General features: G+C 42.2%; 1 protein-coding gene across 2 annotated transcripts in view; it reads right to left on the reverse strand.

The window, feature by feature from the left end:
* The window catches only part of CNTNAP5 (contactin associated protein family member 5), an 881311-nt gene that overhangs the window by 345244 nt on the left and 512987 nt on the right, over positions 1-23080 (reverse strand). The gene's annotated exons all lie outside the window — the stretch shown is intronic.

Here is a 23080-nt window from a genome sequence, read left to right on the forward strand (position 1 = left end):
ATATCTCCTTTCTCCAAGTAATAAAAGAATATGTTTTTTAAAATCACAGGGGAAGAAAACTCCCTATTAACCTGATGTGGGTCATTTTGACTAAATCACATGGAATCAAATTTCTCTAATCAATCCATTTGTCTCCATAGCATAGACGTGCTTCATTAGAATGGAAAGAGCACACACGTGATTTATAGATGGGCTCTGCATTTCATGGGAGAGAAATCTGGTCTGGGTTTTCTACCTCATTATCAGTTAGGTAAAAGGTTTTGTGTGCCTTGTAGTAGAATGATTTTGTTTAACATCATTTAGAAGGCATCTCAATTGTTATGTTGAGTCTGTGCAGGAAATGTGAACGGTAGATTATTAGAATGGTCTTATTCTTAAATTTTAGGACACCATTCAGACCCCACTATGAATGGGTACGATTTTATCATCCGGTTCAGGGCTTCTCAAATTTTGTTTAAAATGTGGGCTCTGATACAGTGGGTCTGGGGTAGAGCCTAAGGTTCTGCATTTATTATAAGCTCCCTGGAGATGCCCAGGCTGCTGGTCCTCATGCTGTTGTGAATAGCAAGGGCCTAGACTCCGGTAGAGAACTTCTGCAATCCAGGGGGTTGCAACCTGTGGTGGTTTTCCCCCTTTCTTTGCATATATTTCTATTTTTTTAATTTTAAATTTAAAAAACAATGTGTTGGGGCTTCCCTGGTGGCACAATGGTTGAGAATCTGCCTGCCAATGCAGGGGACACAGGTTTGAACCCTGGTCTGGGAAGATCCCACATGCCGCAGAGCAACTGGGCCCGTGAGCCACAATTACTGAGCCTGCGCGCCTGGAGCCTGTGCTCCACAACAAGAGAGGCCGCGATAGTGAGAGGCCCGCACACCGCGATGAAGAGTGGCCCCCGCTTGCCACAACTAGAGAAAGCCCTCGCACAGAAATGAAGACCCAACACAGCCATAAATAAATAAATTAATTAAAAAAAAAAAAACAAAAATTAAATAAATAAAGCTGCAGATGGTAGGTGCTATAAAATTTTAAAAAACTACAATGTGTTATGTATCAGATTTTAACACGCTGTGCTAACAATATGCTAGCTTTGTGCTCCAGGTTAACCCTGGAGACCTTGCTGTGAATCGTCTCCTGCTTCCACTGTGTGATAATGGGGATAAGACTATACTAGTGTTATCAATGGGGAAGGATGTCACACTGCACTGGCCAGGTCTCTTCAGGTCGGCTCAGGCCCCTGCAGGTAGGGTGACTGAGAAGGGGGCGCCGCTACACTTACTTTAACCCACTTAAATCCACTTTAACCCAGCCAAGCCCAGGAACATCTGCTGGCCACATGCTCTTTCCCTGCATAATAACGAAGCAAGAACAAGATGAATGCGACATCAAAATAATGCCATATTATAGGAAAGAACAAATCTGACTCCATATTAGATTGGTTCCCTTTCCTGTGCTTAGTCATGCTGGCTCTGCACCTTTTGTAAAAGAATATTGCCTGTAGCCTGAAATATATAGGATAGCCCATTCTCAGGGCTCTGACCTTTAAAGGTGTAACACTGTTCATTCATATAGAGGTAAAAATTTGCAGAACAGGGAGTAACATTTGTCTTGTTGGAGGTTTATAGGAACATTGTAACCAGACCTACCTGGGCAGCTGCAAGAACAAAGGATTCTGACACCAAGAAGTTTGCAACAACTAACCACGCCCCTCCCTCATCTTGCCTTTAAAAATGCTTTGCTGAAACCCTTTGTGGAGATCGGAGTTTGGGGGCGGGGGAGGGCATGAGCCACCCATTCTCCATGTTTGGCCTCACAATAAACATTTCTCTGCTCCAAACTTCAATATTTCAGTTTGTTTGGCTTCACTGTGGATTAGGCACAAGAACTTTTGTTTGGTGATGATATTATAGAAAGTGATGACACTGATTAGGCATTTATCTGGCTTCCATATTTATGAGGAGTGCACACAGTTCTCAAATTTGGAATAAAAGAAAGTTACCCTAACTTTCGAACTCTTCTGGATAAGTCAAAGAAAAATATCTGCTATTGCAAGGCAAGGTATTCAAAACTCGTTATCTGTTGGCAACTACTTACTTGTGTGAATCAAGATTTTCTAAATATTTAGCAACCAAAACAGAAAAGCCACATGAAAGGGTGCTGAGGCTAACACCTGACTGTAATCTGTGACCCCTGGGTCAAAGTGCTTCCATGTTTTCACAGACCAAGTTTAGAAATATTTAGTTTGATCTTCAAATATTGCTTTCATCTGTTATAGGCAGTCCTATGATTTTATTTGGTGGAATAAAAGGATTTCATTGACAAAAAAAAAAAAAAGAAAGGAAAAAAACACTCGTATAATACAAGCCAAGAAGGGCACAGGTTATGATTATGATTGGGTTCATCAATCCCCCCCCCCAAGTTTTATTATCCTGACTCCTCCAAGGTTGTATTTTCCAGTGGAGGCTAGTACTGTCCAAGATAGCCCTCATGGCTGTGGTCACTGCCATGGCCTCTAGAACCCACAAATAGTGTGACCAGACATGACACCAGCAGGGCCTGGATTATCCAGGATGCTAAGCCATTTGGACATGCTTATCAGGTTCTCTTATTTTTGCTGTAAAAGTCACGCAGTTCAATTAAACTGGAGCTGGTGTTTGAGAAGCAGAGACTTAGGGAGTGTACCAGGTGCTCTCATTTCTGAGTACGGAGACTCTGCTATGGAGTGAGGCCTTTTCTGGGATTGTCCCCTTGTGTCCTAGTTGAGTACAGTATGGGCTCCTCCACAGAGGTGACAGGGTTCACTCAAATAACCCAGACTTCAGATTACAGAGACCCGAGTTCAAATCCCAGTTGAGTCACTTTCTAGCTTGCATGACATTTGAAATTATTTATGACCCTCTGAGTTTTAACTTCCTCTTTAGCCAAATCAAGACAAAAAAACAATCTCAAATCACTCAGGGGAGGAAATAAGGCACAGTAGAAGCTGAATAAAGTGTGAACTCATTATTACTTTCATCTACACTTGCAGGTGGTTCGTGAGACATACCCAGATTGTGTTTTTTCTTTTCTCTCTTTTTGTAGCAGATACTTTTTTCCCAGTTTGTGGAGAGAGAGCTTTGGTCTGCATGTTGCTCAGCTCAGTTTGCTACTCAGCCTGTCTGTGCAGATCTGGCATTTCCATTCTCTTGTTAACCTCAGGAGCTGCTAAGAAAGGTCACATTACATCTCTGCTCATTTAAGCTGCGTCCGAGTCCTGTCCACTGGAGCAGCAAACCTGGCTTCCTGGGGGGAACTAAGCAGCCACCACTCTGTCTTTAGTTCAGATCTTCCTCTAGGGCTCGAGAGGTGAGGCAGCAGAGACGTGAACCACACTCTGTGGCCACACACGGCCTCGCGATCAAATCGCTGACGGCCAAGGTTGGAGCTCTGGATTTCGACCGCAGCCAGTCAGCACCTGCATTGGCCCCTGACTCTGTGTCTGTTCTAGGAATGGGCTCTGAATTCAATTTGAGCTACAATGCTATGACACCTGCACATGAAGACTGCAGAAGAACCACCAAAAAAGAAAACACTAAATCCTTCCTTCCAAAATTACATTTTTTTCTTTTCAATGTGTTTAGATTCATTATTACCTGACTTAAAAGGGTGGAAAATGTGGTCTAAAAAGTCTTATATTAATAAGAACCTTAGTGGAAAATATTCAAAATCCAAAATTAAAACTCCATGCCACAAAGTTCAATCCTTAACTATTCATCAATCGGGTTTGTATTCAGTTGGATTGAATGGCATTGACATTCAGTCTAAGATGATTGAGGTCACCTCTCATTCTTGGGTTTAATTTTTCCCTCCACGGTTAAGAAAAAAGTTGGAAGTCACCCTGTTTTCACTCGCTCCTACTTCTATGGCGGAGATCACTAGTCACCTACTGTAATCTCTCTCCGTGGGGCCTGAACTCTGCCTTGGAATCCCTTGGAATTCTGTCTGAAGCCACCTTTGAAAACATTACAGTGGGTACCAAAATTGCAGCCTATTTCCCATCTCTGGGGTTTTAGGAAATAAATCATACATTGCATTCATTCTCTATTCTTACTGAATTTTCCCTGAAATTTTTACACACGTGAAATACTTTTAACCTTCCTATCATTTTTTTGTATTTTTTAATTGAAGTATAGTTGATTTACAATGTTGTGTTAGTTTCAGGTGTACAGCAAAGTGATTCAGTCATATATATATGTTTTTTTTTTCAGATTCTTTTCCCTTATAGGCTATTATAAAACATTGAGTATAGTTCCCTCTGTTTTACAGTGGGTCCTCGTTGGTTATCTATTTTATATGTAGTAGTGTGTTTATGTCAGTCCCAAACTCCTAATTTATCCCTCCTCCCACTGCAACAAGAATCACCTTCATGGGACTTCCCTGGTGGCGCAGTGGTTAACAATCTGCCTGCTAATGCAGGGGACACGGTTTCGATCCCTGGTCAGGGAAGATACCACATGCCACGGAGCAACTAAGCCCGTGAGCCACAAATACTGAGCCTGTGCTCTAGAGCCCGCGAGCCACAATTACTGAGCCCATGTGCCACAACTACTGAAACCCGTGCGCCTAGAGCCCGTGCTCCACAACGAGAGAAGCCACGACAATGAGAAGCCGGTGCACCGCAAGGGAGAGTAGCCCTCTCTTGCCACAACTAGAGAAAGCCGGCGCGCAGCAACGAAGACCCAACACAGCCAAAAATAAATTTTAAAAATTTAAAAAATGGAAAAAAAATAATTACCTTCATGAGTAAATGTTTGTTTTGTTCAGAAAAGGGAAAAACAAAGTTACTGTCTGCGAATACCCTCTAGTTCTCTGTAATGCTAGCTCTTGAAGTCACTTGTCTACACTACTGACTGCCTCCTGGTGTTCAACTCTGATTTTATTACACCCAGGTCAACCTTTCCAAAAGTGTCTTATGTGGATGAGCAGTCTGTGGAAACAAGGGTCTCGTGGTCAAGTATATTTGTGAAATTGTGAATTGCTTCAAATCAAGTCCCTTCTTGCCCAGTTTATAAGTGTATGAGTACATATGCGTGCACACACACACACACACACACACACAAAGTCCAGCGGGAATGAAACCCATGTAACTTGACTCACTCTAGCATTTCTCAAACTCATTTGAACAAAGAAGTCATTTTCTGTAGAATTCCATTAACATTAGGCAGAGGTAGGAATCTTGTTCCCCACTGTGTAGAGAAAATTTGGATGAGACTATATTATGATGAACTCAATAAGGACACTCTTCTGTTTAATCTGCTGACTCAATATTTCTGAAAGACTGATCCACGGACATCCTGGGGTGTTTGAGAAATTGCAGATTCCAAGTCTTCACCTCAAATGGACTGAATCAAAATCGCTGGGGTGGTAGGGTCCAGAAATCTGCATTTTAAAACCGCTTTCCAAGTGATTTTATGCATTCTAAAACTTGAAGCTATTATTCAATAAGGTTGGGCTCAAATCTTAAGATTACTTTTAACCCATTGGTAGCACTGAAAAGTATGCTAGTTTAAAATCTGAAGCCTGCTGTGTGTCTTTCTTTGAGGCCATTTGTGGGAGTACAAGAACTCAGGTGAAGTCAACTAGGGCTGCAGACACCCCATTAGGTGGCTTTTACCTTGGAACGCCTCCTATCCAAAGGTTGGGCTCTCAACCTGAAAAGCACTGAAATCCAAGCTTGTCAGATTTATAGGACCCTCAGTCACCAGGATTGTGATTCATGCAAGCAAACCTCTCCAAAAACTGGTCTGTAATACTAGAATTCGAATTCCTGAATTTACATGGAAAGCTATAATTTACAAAGGGCCCAATATTTCCACCAGATCGACCAACATGTCCTCTTCCTTTACGTAAACTTCCTGGACTTACAAAATATTAGAAAGCAGTCAGTTAAACTTGAAATTAGAGCAAGGATAGTTCTAGGATTTCTGGGTTTAATCCACTACTCCCTGACAGGCTGACTAATCCAAATCCCCACTAGTGAGTGAACTCACATAGGTTTTGTTGGTTCCACAGGTTACCCTCTTACTGCAAGCTGCTTGGACGCAGGCAGGCAGTGTTTAGAGACTTATCAATAAATCTAGCATGTATGATAATATTTGGGATAACAAATGTAAAGAACATTCTCTTCTTTAAAAGAAATCAGAAACCAAAGCTTTATACATGCTCTATAATTAGATGATAAGGTACATGATTACTCAAAATGTACCCTTATTTAGAAGGCAGCACTGAACTGGTCGACAGATACAGCAAAAGAATACTTGAAGGTGTTAAATTATCTTCTTAAGTAATATAAAGTTTTTGACATTTGGAATGAATAATAGTTAAACCACTGGTCTGCCAGGATCTCGGGAGAATTTAAGGCAAATAGTGATGGCTTTCTCTTCTGATGTAAATGGCTTTGATAAAGGAAATATATAGACCATGGTCATACATAGTCTGGGCTGGGACAGTGGGCATCATATCTACCCACCAGGTCTGAATTCTGAGGTCCAAACCGAGTCTTCGGAACTAGCCCAGGTGCAGCTCCATGTTGCTGAACTAGGAGGAAAATCTAAGCTCTATGAAGACTGGCACAAGCAGAAGTCTAGTCCTGCACTACCTAGTATGGCAGTCACCAGCCACACGTGGCTATCTAAATCTACACGTATTAGAACAAATAAAATAAAAAATTCAATTTCCCCAATCATACTATCCACATTTCAAGTTCTCAATAGCTGCTAGTGACAAGGTGTTGGACAGCGTAAAAGAGAGCCTTTCCATCGTATCCCAATATTCTATTGGACAGTTAGTATTTGATTCACTGAGGAAAACACTTATATTCCATCCCCATAGGCTTCATTCATTACTGGGGAGAAGTATTTGGATCCACAATGGCTCTCTTTCTGAGATCAAGAGTGAATCTTGATCTGTGCAATTGATGCCATTTACGTTGCTTCTGTTTGAGGTTACCCTGGAGAAACGGTCTGCTTTTACTTCCTCTTCTTCTTTTTTTGTTTTTTAAGTGTCTGAGGTTAAAAAGGTCTTTATTTCTTCAGCTACAATAAGATTACTTATTTGATTTTTCTTTTTTGTGATTCAGTTTCTTGCCAACCTACTTTTATTTAACACATTCTTTCTTTAGGAATAGTAGCATCAATCCAGGCACAGTCCTGCCTAGCATAGATGTTACGTGTATCTGCAGGATAATCCATTCAGATCTATTAGATGTTTAGCTTCATTTTCAAAGGGCAACATTATTTCTTTTATTTCCAGGTTGTTTAGGGGCCCATGAACCTCTAATGAAAATACTTGTTAACTATGTAACCTTGGAAAAGTCATCTAACACCCACAACAAAACTCAGTCCCTTCCTTTGTAAAATAAGAAGAGTTTATTTTAAACATTTTAATGGAGCTCTCCATAGATTTGAACAAGACAATTAGTAGAGGAAAAAAAACCTAGCATGGCACTTGGCCCATCGTTGAATGCTACTAAACTTAGGTGACTCTAGCAAGAGTATAATGTAGAAACAAGTAAGGGGAAAACCTCAGAGGAGAAGGAAAAAATAAATCTTCTATATACCTTTTTTTTTTTTTTTTTTAACAAAGAGGCTTTAGATGGTATTTGGCAAAAGTTGGAAGGCGCTCTCTACGTTAGAAGACACTAGAGAATTTGACATAGCCAAATGAATAATAACAATGTTCTTTAAGTCCCTGCCAGGCACTTTTGAAAAAATAAAATAAAAAGAAAGGGAAAATAGAGAGAGTGACAAAGTATGGATTGTATATGATTCCAATCCCGCTCTCTGGGCTCACGGGAAACCTTCTTTATTCTTCTTTAATAATTTCACCTTCAGATGAACAGCTGACACAGTTACAGACACACTGGCATCTTTTGATAATATATTTTTTTTTAATCCCATTCCTTCCTAATAAGTAAACAGCGCCAATTTCACAAGCTTTCCCAACTCAACCACCAGGAACTGCCTTGAGCTCACTGAATCCAGAGGGTTGCGGTCCCCAGATCCTATTACAGGGAGACTGGGTGACATCCTTTCACAATTACTAAAAGCTGTGTACCTTTCTCTGCAGCTGCCTTCCGTTCAGACTCACGTTCTCTTGCAGAGCTATTGCAGAGCTGCTTCCAACAGGCACCCTTGCTCTTCAAACAGAGTGACATTTGGCATGAACCACTTTGGGAAGTTTTTCAGCTGAGAAAGAGGTGAAGGGTTTTAACTCCCAAGTCTTGGACAGCAGTCTCCAGAGTTTGGGATGTGCAAAAATATTAAAGATGATCAAGTTCATTCCCTATCCTGAAGCAGTACTATATCCAGCTCCAAGAGGCAGGTTGAGTTTCATATGCTCCACCTGCGTTACCGAATGCAAGTTTGTGTGCCCAAAGCACAGTGAAACCAGACAAGCTGAAACGTCGTAGTTTGGAGCAGAGAAAGGTCTATTGCAGGGCCAAGCAAGGAGACGGTGGCTCATGCCCCCAAAAACCCCGAACTCCCTGAAGTGTTTCAGCAAAGCATTTTTAAAGGCAAGGTGAGGGGGGCATGGTTAGTTGCTGCAAACTTCTTGGTGTCGGAATCCTTTGTTCCTGTAGCCGTCCATGTAGGTCAGGCCACGATGTTCCTGTAAACCTCCAACAACACAAATGTTTCTGAAACTTTTTATCACTATATGGATGGACTCTTAAAGGTCAGACCCCTAAGAATGGGCTATCCTGTATATTCCAGGCTATAGCAACATTCTTTTACAAAAGGTGCAGAGCCAGCATGACTAAGCACAGGCAACACACCACAAGGGTTAAAAGGAAGAGCAACAGATCTAATATGGAGTCAGATTTGTTCTTGCCTGTTACACATGCAGTTCATCAGTAGCTACTATGAGCAAATGCTGTGAAGGTTCAAATGACTGCAAAGCAGGTGCCCTCAACTTGTTACAGAGAAGAAAAAATCTGACTCTATATTGGATGTATTCCTTGAGAGATTAAAAGTTGCAGAACAGAGAATAACATTAGTTTTGTTGCAGGTTTACAGGAACATCGTGACCTGACCTAGGTGGACGGCTGCAAGAACAAAGGATTCCGGCATCAAGAAGTTTACAACAACCAGCCACACCCCCTCCCCTTTTAGTAGAAAAGAAGCCTGAATTCTAACTCGGGTGAGATGGTTCTTTGGGATACACGGTCCACCATCTTCTCTGTCTGCTGACTTTCCTAATAAAGTCTCTATTCCTTGCCCCAACACCTCGTCTCTCGATCTACTGGCCTGTTACGTGGTGAGCAGTACAAGCCTGGACTCAGTAACAGCCTCATGCCCTTCAGTGCCATGAGATCCCCCATGTAAAATCCCCATGCTATCTTGTCTAGCTTTCTTGCCCTTGAGCTTCTTGTAGGCAGATATATATATATTCGGGAACATAGCAGATGCTCAGCAAATTCATACTTTTGGAAGGACGAATTAATATAGTAGGAGATAAAGGTGGATAGGAAGGCAGAGGCGAGGCCATGGGAGACCTCAAAAGACAAGCTGGGGCATTTGGACCCTTGTGTTTAGTGCCTCAGGCTCCATCATATGCTGGAGGGCATGTGAAATGCACACCCAGAATCTGAATTTCACACTAGCTAGAGCTGTAATAAAATATATATGGTGGAAAGTGAGAGAGAGCTATGAGGCAAATTGCCACTATGAGAATAGTTCTCAGCTATTTTGTTTCCTTATCTAAAACACGGTTCACATTTAAGATAATTCTATCAAGGAAAGTTGTGTTACGAATTCACTGTGATGTGGAGAATGAAACAGTTGCAAATGGAAACGGTAATGCAGTCAGGAGCTCGTCTTTGGGGCCTCTCTGATGGGTCCCCATTCGACTGTACAGCATGTGAATTTAAAGGAAATATATCACGGAATCACGGGTTTTTGGAGCTAGGAGTTGCCCTGCTCTTTATCAAGACTTGACTCTCCTCTACTTTTCAAATGTCTAGAACCTTGAAGAATTATTTAATATCACTGAAAAAAATAGTAATTTGTATTACTCTCCTTCCTATTTGCTCAGATCCCTGCCAACCATGTGTTCTCATGTCTCCCCCAGTGTGTGGGATTTCTCACATCAAGTCCAGAGTTGCAGCTTAACGTAAGCACGGTAATTGGAATGACCTTTAAAATGCATATTCCTCCTGTCACTTTCCGCATCTCGGGCTTACAAAACTGCCTGCTGAAAGATCATTCCCACCTTTACACTGGTGTTTATTTTAGGTGGGCAGACGTGACCTTTCTTTGTTTTTTCTATTGTGCTAAGTGTAGGTGTAGCCTGTATGTTATTAGGGATGAATTACTAGAAGGTAAACCTTTTAGCCTCAGCTGTCAGGATGGTGGTGTGTGTGGGGTAGGGGCGGTAAGGGGATGTTATTAATGGCAAACAGAGGAACCCTCAGCGCATCCATGTTTTGAAAAAACTGTGGGAATTTGTTTTCAGCTAAAACCCCAGTTAGAAAATCCCTTCTCACTAAAGAAACCAGAATTTTGCACTTCTGATCCCCTTAGCACCACCACCACCACCCCCCCCCCCCCAGCAAACAGTGATTTCAACAGAGGACACACACAGGCAGGAAGCTGAGATCAGAATCACCAGCCAGAGGTTTGTAGGAGGTAGTGCAAAGTGCCAACGTCTGAGTATTTCACTGATGGAGATTGGCAGTGACCTCAAGACAGTTACATCTGCAGAGCATGAGGGTAATAACACCCGTATCTCCCTTTCCTGGCCCACGGCCCCCAGCCCTGTAAAAACTACCCTTCCTCTCAGATCCTCTCCTATTGCTCTGCTTATTTGCTTCCTGTCACTCATCATATATTTGGGGACGTATATGTTTATTTCCATGATTATTTGATCAAAATCTGTGTCCCTCCATGGAGCTTTCTGAAGCCAGGGATCACCTTCTATGTTCAGCACTCAACTGAATCCTCAGCACCTGGTCTTGCAGAGATGTTCCAAATACCGGAGATGAATGAGTGAACGGCCCATAATAGTATAAAACAGGTCTAGATCCAAGGACACAAGGAAGACCAGAGTAGGGAAAACCCAGCCACTCTCTGAATCGTTCACTCCTGGATCCACAGGGCAAAGAAACGTGTCTGGTACACTATAGGTTCCCAGAAAAGATTTGTGGAATGAATGTTTGGGTCACAAAGGAACATTCGCAGAACTTGGGCAGCCTCTCAGCAAGTAGGAAGGTCAAGGGCTTCAGGGCTCACTGGACACAAACATATTGTGTGCACTGTGTGTGTGAATAGCTACACACGTATGTGCACACACAATGGCTGGAGCTAATACATAGGATTCTCATTTCAGAGTGTGAGGTTCTGTCATTATCAATACAAATATTTGGTCCAATCCATAAGCCTTCGGTTGTTTAAGAACGACAACTGGTACTTTCTTTTTTTCTAAGCAGGGATAGCTCCCTACCTAATTATGACAAAAATATTATGTTTTTCAGCATGTCATAAGTAGGTATAAGGTGATGATAACATCTCGTCATAATAAAGTTAATGGTGTTCCTGATGTTTCACAAGAGTTTAGACACATTTAAGTTCTCTTGTGTAACTGTCCGCTTTAGGTTTGTTTTCTCCCTTTGCATTTTCCAGGTGTTGAGATATCTCTCCTGCTTGGTCCACAGTATATCCCAATATCAAGAGAGGCAGGCCCTGCTACTGGCTTAGTAAATCACATTGAATCAATCTTTTTAACATGAAGCAAAACCTGGAGGGAAGATTTCAAATCTGTAACTTAAACCAAGCGCAAACATTAATCACTTGCCTGAAAAATAAAACAGGTTACATAGGTAAGTAAATTATTTAGAAAGGGGTCATTCTTCTCTGCCTGTGTATAGGTTTTCCAAAAATCTGGCCTCCTGAGACACATAGATCCCCATCCATTTCTGTCTCTCTTGCTTGTAACTTTAAGAACTTTCATCTTCCTGCTGTCAGTCTACCCTTATCCTGCCTGACTCCAAAAGGAAGGCAACAACCTCATTCTTGTTTCACAACCTCCAGTGATAAAATGGATGCCCTGTCCCCATTTGACAACTGAGGGAGCTGAGCTAGGAGGAGGGTAAGTCCAAAGTTAGGCTAACATGTAAACAGAAGGGGGTTAACCACCTTGAGATCCTGAGTTTGCTTTCGTTTGGAGATAAGTTATTAAATATACATTTTTTAAAATTTATTTATTTTATTTATTTATCTTTGGCTGCACTGGGTCTTCGTTGCTGCACGTGGGCTTTCTCTAATTGCGGCGAGCGGGGGCTACTCTTCATTGCGGTGAGCAAGCTTCTCATAACCATGCCTTCTCTTTGTTGCAGAGCACGGGCTCTGGGTGCGCAGTCTTCAGTAGTTGTGGCACAGGAGCTCAGTAGTTGTGGCTCTCGGGCTCTAGAATTCAGGCTCAGTAGCTGTGGCGCACGGGCTTAGTTGCTCCGCAGCATGTGGGATCTTTCTGGACCAGGGATCGAACCTGTGTCCCCTGCATTGGCGGGAGGATTCTTAACCACTGCGCCAACAGGGAAGTCCCTTAAATATACATTAAAGTCTGTTTTCTCACCTGCCAAGCTGGGAAGCCAATTTTCCCTTTGGGCGCTGTGAGAGTTGCAGGGAACTAACATGCTGCCCATGCATGGGAAGCGGAGAGTAGGGGGTCTAACTCAGCATTCAGAAGTCCATGTCCCAGGAAAACCCAGGAGGCTGATTCTTGTTCTGTGAACTTCCAATGAGATAAGTTGATTCAAGATAAAAATAACATAGGGTTAATTTTAAATTTCGGTTTCACTGGCAGAAACAAGTGAGGACATTTGATCACAGGTCAGACCTGTTTCTTCCCCAAGTAAAAACATATTAAGCTCCTTTTCTCTTCCAACTGTGTCTGTAAATGGTACTCACAGTGAGCCGCCAATGAATGCTTTTGGACTAGAGAGAAAACAGTGTTAAAGGCTACTGGTGCTTCACCTCAGCAGCCCAATAAGGGGACATCCATGCAGAAGAGGAAAACCTGAATGTGACATTAACTGTGTAAAAAGGTACACTCTTTGGAGAATGGGAAAAATGGATGGGAAGCCCTCATCAGGGTGTTGGATGAAGGCTAATTAAGATCATGATTGAGACTTCCCTGGTGGTCCAGTGGTTAAGACTCCGCACTTCCACTGCAGAGGGTATGGGTTCGATCCCTGGTGGGGGAACTAAGATCCCACATACCACACGGCGTGGCCAAAAAATTAAAAAATGTTAAAAATAGATCATGATTGATAGACTGGATAAACAACAAGGTCCTACTGTATAGCACAGAGAAATATATTCAATATCCTATGATAAACCATAACAGAAAAGAATATTTAAAAAAAGAATGTATATATATGTATAACTGAATCACTTTGCTGTACAGCAGAAATTAACACAAGATTGTAAATCAACTATACTTCAATAAAAAATATTGATAAGATAATGATTGCATGAAGGGAGCAATAAGGAAGAATCTCTTCCTTCTTATTATTAATTTAGAAATGTTTTCTGCAGGCTTAAATATAAGCACTGCCTCACAGACGTAACTTGAGAACCTCAAGTAACCTTTTGTTCACGTTTCGATCCAAATCAGAATTTTTCCTTGGCTTTTACGTTGTCTAAAACATCGGAAGTTCTTAGGCGGTATTTCTCAGGAGGGATGATCCAAGCACTGCTTGATTCTGAGAGGCATTTTCTTACTGCCACCTGAAGGCAGACATCTCACCTCAACCTCATCACTGGAGCTCTCGGAATGAAGCCCTCATCTTCGGAAGCGCTTGTGACTATTCACCCAGCTCCTTGTTCCAGCTTTGTTTTCAGCACGGACATTTCAGATGACCAGTTGGTGGGGGAAGAGTCTCACCATCTTCTGATGGGACAGAATGAAGCGCCACCCTTGACTTTGTCAGCACGGTTTTCCATGAATCAAAGGCGCCCTGGTGCCCTTCCTCATGCACAGGTAGAGCTGCACCATTTCATCGAGATAATGATCCCCTTTTCTTGTGAAAACGAGTGATGAGAGAGATGAGTTTGGTAAGAGAACACAGATGCACTTGTTCAAGGTCACTTATTCAAATCAAACCCAGGCATCAAAGTCCTCCAGGGCCCCTTTTCCCTGCTGACATTCAGAGAGGTCTAAGATGGGAGGTGGGGGGAAGCCCTCACTGAAGAAGCAGACATATAAATCAGTACTTTTCCTGTGTAGTGCCGAGTGGGAGGCTCTGACTAAATCAGCTCAAAATCTGCCTCCCCAAGATGGTCCTACCAAGTTAGTCCTGAGGTTCCTCCATTCCCTAATCGGCCTAAAGAAAGAGAGAAGGGTGGATCTCTTGGTGGAAGCTTTCAGACTCTGAGTCTCTCTCAGTGTGTGTCTCAAGGTTGTGACAAATCACTGTGTGGATAAGCTCCCAGGCTTCCGTGGTGGTCTATGTGTTGCAGATCACACCCCTTCTCTTCCTGGGTTAATACAACCTGTTTTGTGACGTGGACACAAGATGAATTCACATCATTTTCTCTTTTGCAATTCTGCTGAAGAATATAGGATGCCTCTTAACTGAAAAGTCAGAGGTAGTGCAGTGCAAGGACAGACCTGATCTCTTCCACCAGACTCCTTGGTTCATAGCCAGGCTCTGCCGCATACTTGCTGTGTGACCTTGGACAACTTACTTAGCGTCACTGTGCCTCAATCTCACTCTGTAAAATGGAGTTAATAGTCTTACTTACTTCATAGGTTGCCTTGAGGATTGACCTATCTATCTATCTACCTACCTACCTATGATGTATGTATGTATGTATGTATCTACCTACGGTGTGTGTCTGTCTGTATGTATATATGTATGAATGTATGTAACTATCTATCTACGGTGCATCTATGTCTGTATGTATGTAGCTATCTATCTATGGTGTATTATGTATGTATGTATCTATCTATCTATGGTGTATGTATGTATGTATGCAACTATCTATTGTGTTTGTATGTATGTATGTATGTATGTAGCTATCTATGGTGTATTTATGTAGGTATGTATCTGTCTATCTATCTATGGTATAATTATGTATGTATGTATCTATCTATCTATCTATGGTGTATGTATGTATGTATGCAACTATCTATCGTGTATGTATGTATGTATGTATGTAGCTATCTATGGTGTATTTATGTAGGTATGTATCTGTCTATCTATGGTATAATTATGTATGTATGTATCTATCTATATCACACACACACACACACACACGTGCATTTACGAGGTGTCCTGGCACACAGTAAACATCATCTAACGATTAACTATTACAATGGCCTGTTACTCAGATTTTAAACTGTGTGCTGCCATGCTCCCTATGGCTTTGACTTTAGTTCTCTTTTACACCCTGCTGCCAAAGCAGCCTTTCCCATCCAGGCAGACAAATGTCCAGCACCTCCGCCACTCAGAGGCCCAGACTTACGCTCTCCACCCTGCCTGGAACAGACCCGCTTGACGGCTCTAAACCCAGCTCCTCTTGAAATCTCATTTCTTCTGTGACACTCCCTTGACCTGCTCTGGCTCTCCAAGCCCATCTTTTTTCTTTCCCCGGCCTTTGGGCAAAACCCCCTCTACCTGTACATGGACTGAGAGATCGGTAAAATCTGGCTTTGAACCCTGGCTCCACCAAATACGGAAAATGTGACCTTGGGCAGGTAACTGAACCTCCATAAGCACTAGAGGTCTTATTTCTTAAATAATAATAATGGAGCAAACCAATGGCTCTCAAATCTGAGTGTGCATCAGAATCACCTGGGAGGCTTGTGAAAACTCAGGTTGCCCCCACTTCCCCATGTTTGTGGCCCAGAAAGTATGGGTTGGGACCTGGGAATATGCAGTCATAACAAGCTGTCAGGTGACGCTGAGGCTGCTGGTCTGGGAACCACACTCTGAGGAGAACTTTGTGGATCTTGCAGAACTGTGCAGTGAATTAAATGAAATCATCCTGAGAGAATGTCTGCTCGGTAACTGTTGTATAAACTATAACCTTTCCCTGTCCTCCATGAAATAGCCTCAAAATGATAAATAAAAACAGCAGAAGTGCTCTTGTGTGGATTTGGGCCCCACCCCATGAGTTAAGGAAGAACACACCATATTGTAACATTTCTCACTTCGGAGTTAGAAGCTCAGATTGCGCAGGCTGTGCCCTTACAGTGGCTTTTCTGGCACCCGATGTACAAGTTTTCAATTGGAGAGAAAAATGAAAACATACGCATTGCCCTGCAATGTAAGCTTTTTATATAGCTTGCTGTTTTGAACAAACTCCCAGACACAGGGTGGGTTTTTAGCAGAAGTCTGTTTCTTGGAGGTCATCCCACTGAACACTTCCCCACATTCCGTGTTTACAGCACTCCCAGCTCTGAACCAAGAAGGTAAGAAGCCTGACCAAAGAGTTTAGCAGATGCTTTTCTTAAAAGAATGTGTGTTGGGAGAAAGGGAAATCATTATGGAGTGAGAAGCTACATTTCCTAAATTATTTGGCTGCAGGAAACTTAAAGCAGTTTTCCACATGGGATTCACTCATTGGAACAAGCAGATTGTTTAATTTTACTATGTTTTTAACTTTTTATTTTATATTGGAGTATAGCTGATTAACAATGTTGTGTTAGTTTCAGGTGTACAGCAAAGTGATTCAGTTGCACATATACATGTATCTATTCTTTTTCAGATTCTTTTCCCATTTAGGTTGTTATATAATATTGGGCAGAGTTGATACAAATGAACTTATCTATGAAACAGAAACAGACTCACAAACTTAGAGGATGAATTTACCCTTACCTGGTGGGGAGGGTGGGGGGGAAGGGATAGACTGGGAGTTCAGTATTGACATGTACACGTGGCTATATTTAAAATGGATAACCAAAAAGGACCTGATTTTAGAAAGTGTGAAGAGCGACGCTGTCTCTACAGAAAGCAACAGCAAAGACCCCCGGAGCAGAGCCCCCGCTTTGGTACCTGTCTTTGCCACCCTCCACAAAACTGCTATTTCCTTCTACGAAAAACCAGAGCTGTGTGATCTCCAGGGACCTTCCCCAGTATCTTCACTCTATGAGGAAGGAACACAGGAAACGGTACTGTGACCAGGGAAACCTTTGCCACGCACCAGAAGACCAGGCGCAGTCTCTATCCATCTTTAGGAAGGTTTGCAGAAATATTTTTTGGTGGGTGGAGTCACTCTTATTATAATGATACCACCCCCCCCCACAAGGTGTGAGCTTAGTCTAGAAGGTAAAACCAAGCTCTGACTTTCAGAGGGACCAACAAGTCAAATAACTGTCTTCAAAATAACAAAAAAAAAAACAAGTAACATTTGTTGGCAGCAGCAGTGATTCTGAGACCCACCGTCCCTTCCACCCCAAATAGCCCTTCACTCAGACACCTCTGAGGGTCCGACTGTTTTCATTTATGCTGTTCGTAGTGGGAAGCAGGGGAGGGGCTGAGTGACAAAGGCCAGGGAGGGAGATGGAATTCAGTTGCCCCCAGCAGTGTCCCTTGGACTGATTTCAACAGCCTTTGGAGAGGGACACTGAGACAGAGCTGCTGGAACTCTCTAGAGACCCCGTGAGATTCTGATCAGGAGGGCAGCTGCTTGGGGGCCCAGTAGCAGCAGGACCCATTCCTCTCCCCCCAACACCTGGTCTCCTATTATACAGAATCCATGCAATCCCACTGCCTACAGGATTAGAAGCTGTAGGGCAGTGGTTCTCAAAGTCTGTCCCAGCAGCACCCTGGAATTTGTTAGAAAAGCAAATCCTCTGGCCCACCACAGTAAAAATCAGAAATTCTAGGGGCGGGGCCCAGCAATTTGGATTGTAACAGGCCCTTCTGGCGATTCTGATGCAAACAGGCTGGAATTTGCCTGCAAAATTTAAGGAAGCATTCGTTCCCAGGTTCATGTAAATTCAGGGTGTACACAGGTATGAACGTGGAAATGAGGACCACCTTAAATTGTGTGCCCTGGGCACATCACGTGCTTTCCTTACCCTCTCCAGGCCCAGAGAACCAATGCTTTAGGAGAATCCAGAGACCACAACCTTGGCACCGAAATTGATGTGCATCTCCCTAATAGGTGGTGGTTGGTGCCTCAGAGGGTCAGCTCAAAGGGAACTGAAACTCAAGGGAAGTCACTGAGCAACTGATCCGAGGGCACATATGAGGTCTAGATAGACCGCCACACCAGAAACTACTGGGGATTCTTGGCTACAGTGGGGGCTGGCGAAACATCAGAGCGAGACCTGAGCTTCTCCTTTCCCCATGGAAACTGGAGATTCAGCAAACCTTTGGCTATAGGAATTCACATGGCGAACTCACTGAGTATCTACTCTTTACTGGACATACAACTGAGCGCCTGACTTCTTACACTCTCTCATTTAACTCTCAATGCAAAGGTAGGTTTTATTATCCTGGTTTTGCAAAAGAGGAAACAGACAAAAAGGTTAAATCCTATGTGTCCTATTTCAAGCTGACAAGAAGCATACTGGGAATTAAACATGCTCCAACACCTCTCAAATCCTCTGCCACCTGCACTGGGATTGATGACTTTCTCCAGGTGTGACGCCCACTTCCCCTCACTGACTCATCAGCGACCCTGTTTGCTCCTCCCGGTTTGGCTTCACACCTTGGATCTTGTCTCCTATCGGAATGAAGTCTTAGACAGCATTTGGTGATTTGTTTCTTCTGCCCTGGGCTTTGAACCCTGAAGGACTGGATATGGCTCCTGGAATTAACTGCTTGGATCTTTCAACAAAAGCACTTCTTGACCTGGCCCACCAAGAGTGGGGCATCCTTATATCACTCAGACTTTGCCTAAGTAGAGTTCCCTAATATTCTGTAATAAGCTAAATGAGAAAAGAGTTTGAAAAAGGATAGATATATGTATATGTGTAACTGATTCACTTTGCTGTACACCTGAAACTAACACAACATTGTTAATCAACTGTACTCCAATATAAATTAAACTTTAAAAAATATAAGCTACAAGGATACAATGTAAAACATGGGGAATATAGCAAATATTTCATAATAACTATATATGTATTATAACCTTTAAAATTGTGAATCACTATATTGTACCCTTGAAACATATATAATATATAAAAAAAAGACTATATATTCAAAAAAGAAAAAAAAGACCTTGCCTGATATCACATACCATTTTGAATGCCTCTCTTTTAAATGGAATCTCATCAGGCACCTAAGGTTGACAAGGAATTTAATAGATGGCCTATCCCTGAACAATTTTTATACGGTTGGGCGGAAGGTGAGGTTACATATTTAGATCCACAGACACACAATGACTGCCAATTCCAGGTCAGATCCTTTTGAGTAGATACTACAAGGGAGAGAACACTGGCAGTGTCTAACTCTGGATTGCAACTTCAGTCCTGTGACCATGGAAAAGTGAACATTATCTCCAGGTCTTAGTTTACCCCCTTGAAAAAATGGGGATATAAATGCTCTCATACTCTCGTATCTTCTACAACTCTTAACACGTCTTATTTTACTCAAGAATATACAATAAGACTGCCTCGTTCATTCACCCAATGCCTGTTTATGAGGTCAAATAAACCAGGGCGTGATTCTGCTCTAAGCATACTCTGCTCGAGGATGGTTGAGAATATCAAGCCTGGCCTACTTTAAGCCCACGGGGTGCAAGAGATAAGTATAGCTCATGAAGAACCGTGTTTTGGGATGAGGAGAACATGAGACTGGAGATTCAGTCTGCAGAGGAGGGATGGTGGGTGCACATCATATTCTAGAGGTTTAAAGACCACTGAAGGGGCTTGGGGTCTGTCGGGTCCCAACGGTGACTCCTACGAGGTTCTCCCAACCTGACCTTGGACTGTCAGGCACGGGGCAGTCCTCCAGTGGAGCCTCCTAAAGTCAGTGCTTTCCCTTCTGCCAGAGAAGTAGGCCAGCCCAGTTCCTCCTTTCTTCCCTGAGGCCAGAAGCTTCAGAACAGTGCCCATTACTGAGACGCAAATTGTTGGTTTAAATCCTTCAGTCCCTGAGAAGGAACTCTCCCAGTTTTTACTCAAGACCTCAGCCATAAAAAAGAATGAAATAATGCCATTTGCAGCAACAGGGATGGTGAAGTAAGTCAGACAGAGGAAGACAAATATCATATGATATCGCTTATACGTGAAATCTAAAATAAGGATACAAATGAACTTATTTACCAAACAGAAACAGACTCACAGACAGAGAAAACAAATTTATGGTTACCAAAGGGGGAAGGTAGGCGGGAGGGATAAATTAGGAGTTTGGGATTAAGAAACACACACTACTATATATAAAATAGATAAGCAACAAGGACCTACTGTATAGTACAGGGAACTCTACTCAATATTCTGTAATAACCTAAATGGGAAAAGATTCTGAAAAAGAATAGATACATGTATATGTATAAATGAATCACTTTGCTGTACACCTAAAACTAACACAACATGGAAAATCAACTATACTCCAATATAAAATAAAATTTTTTTTAAATAAAGTAAAACGCAACTGTACTCACAGTATGACATTTGAATATATTTTCATCAAAAACGCATAATAAAGGTAAGAAATTTAAAAATCAAAATTCTTTTTGTATGCTTTCACAAAATTATTTCCTTCTAAGCATTCAAAGCTTGCTATTACAAATAAAATATAAAATAGGAATCATAGTTAATGAAAACCAAAATTTTTAATCAAAATGATTTAAATAAAACTAAAGTGTTTAATGTTTTAAAATATTCATTGACTTTCATTAAACCTTACTAAATTTTTCTAAAAAAAACCCCAAAAACCGAGAACAAACCACAGCCAGACTGTTCTCTACCCCCTTGTCTCCCGCCAAACCATGCCCCCCACCAAGTGGCAAGCGCCTTGAAGGCAAAACTTCACACTTGCCCTTAAATCAGGTTCGTGTTGATTAACACATTAAAAATAAAATGCAAAACTCAGAAACCACCTGCTTTTCTAACCCCAGCTCCCGCTCTCCACCAAATATTAAATAGGAGTTCAAGAAATAATTAGTTAAGCAAAGCCTTTTCCCAGTTTCCCTTCTGTTAGAGACACTGTCTGGCAAATCAAGAAAAATGTCCCATTTACCCACTAAACTAAACACAATCCCTTATTATACAATTAACCAAAACACAGTTGTATGTAATACGATTATACAGACTACAATTACCCAAAAGTAATGATGCGGCATAGACGGCAATGGCGTCCACGTAATCGAAAATAATGAGGGCTCCCTTGATTAGAAATTAGCTTATCATAAGAGATCCCTATTGACAAATGTTCCCTCTACTGATCTACACTTTGCAAAAGGCGGTCTGGCTGATGAAGTCAGATGCTCCCTCCTCATCATTAATAAAGGCTATAGGGAGGGTAGCAACCATTCCACACAGTGTCTTTTACTCTGAGGTCTCTAAACCAGCACAGTCTAATGAAGCATACATTTTATCACCCACTTTTCCAGCTGGCCAAATAGAAAAAAATGAAGCAGGAGAGCCTGCAAGTCTGTGTGATTTGTTGACGATCCCATGCGGAGTGGTATTAACAGAGAAACACGCACATCAAGTTCCACCCAATTATATCAGTCATTCCAGGCATGAGAGGAGACTGTGGTCTGCAGAGCTGCTTTCTGTGTCATGCTCAGTGCAGGCGCCTGCTACTTCTCATCCTTGCTCCCCTGCGCTGGGGCTGTCACCTCACCACCTCTGCGCTGGTTCTTTTCCAATCCATCCTTCTCCCACTTCCTGAGTACTCTTTTTACGAAGCAAATCTGACTACCTTCCCTGAGTCTTCCTAGAGCATGAGGCTAAATGCCTTAGGCACGCCAAGTTCTTCCTAATTGGTCGTATTCACATCATGTGCTCTACTACCAAGACTTACCATCCCCACTGAGCTATATTTTGTGGAATCTAAGACACCGTTCGTTGTAAGACATGCCATTATTCTATATGCTCCGAAGAAAAATAAATATTGCCAATTCAACTATTATAAACAATCAGATGTAAAATGCGTCCCAATATTAGAGATATTTAAATGAAAACTAAGCGTCTTGAGTGGACAAAATACTTGCAAGCCATGACCCTCCCCCGATTTCTATGGCATTTCACATGCCATATCCTGCCAATATGCCTACAATACCATCACCCCCACTCCTCAGCCAAGCCTGTCCGTCCTTTAAAACTCAGCTCAACACCATTTCCTGAAAACCTTCCTGACCTCAGCTGCCACTGTCATATGTCCCACAAATAAGGGTACACTTCCTGGCCATTGATAGCATTTTATAGTAATGTATAATTAATTCCCTGATAAAACACAAGCAGGGACTCTGTATCACCCACACACAGGCAAGCACATAACATGTATTCACCTATTCGGTCAATGGTATTTTGACTGGGGTGAGTAGAATTGGAAGAAAGACGGAGGTTAAGTGCTAGAGAAGAAACATGGATCACATGATTAACCTTGCTGAAAATTCAGAACCTTCTCCTCTTTTATTTTCTCCAGCGCGTCTTTGAATCTAGAAACTTCAAATAGAAGAGGAGCCAGAGCCCAGGAGAAATGAAGAGGGAGAGGGTGCTTTTGCTAGATGTGTAGGTTGGGGAATAAAGGTGCTGATTCTCTGTCCAGGGTCCGGTCTCCTCTGGGCCAAAGAAACAGAGGGTTAGGGGTGGTGACAGCAAAAATCAGGCCACCAGGGAGTCACTGTACAACTGGACCCTGTTATAGGAATCCCAGAGGGTTTGATTTTCATCTGTCAGTTTTAGAAAGGACACTCACTGCAGTGAAGAATGAAATGGTTTAGGAGACAAGCAATTCCTCCCTCCTTTTTGCTTCACTCTTAACTTCAAAGTAATCAAATGTTGTTTACGCATAAAATTTTAATCCTTTCACGAATTTGTATTTTGATTTAATTTGCATATCCCATTTACTGCAAGTCGACATGGAGAGACTCAACTCATTTAAACCATTTTTCTCTGGGCCAGAAATCCT

The sequence above is a fragment of the Balaenoptera acutorostrata genome, chromosome 8, assembly GCF_949987535.1.
Source record: "Balaenoptera acutorostrata chromosome 8, mBalAcu1.1, whole genome shotgun sequence".
Taxonomy (NCBI): domain Eukaryota; kingdom Metazoa; phylum Chordata; class Mammalia; order Artiodactyla; family Balaenopteridae; genus Balaenoptera; species Balaenoptera acutorostrata.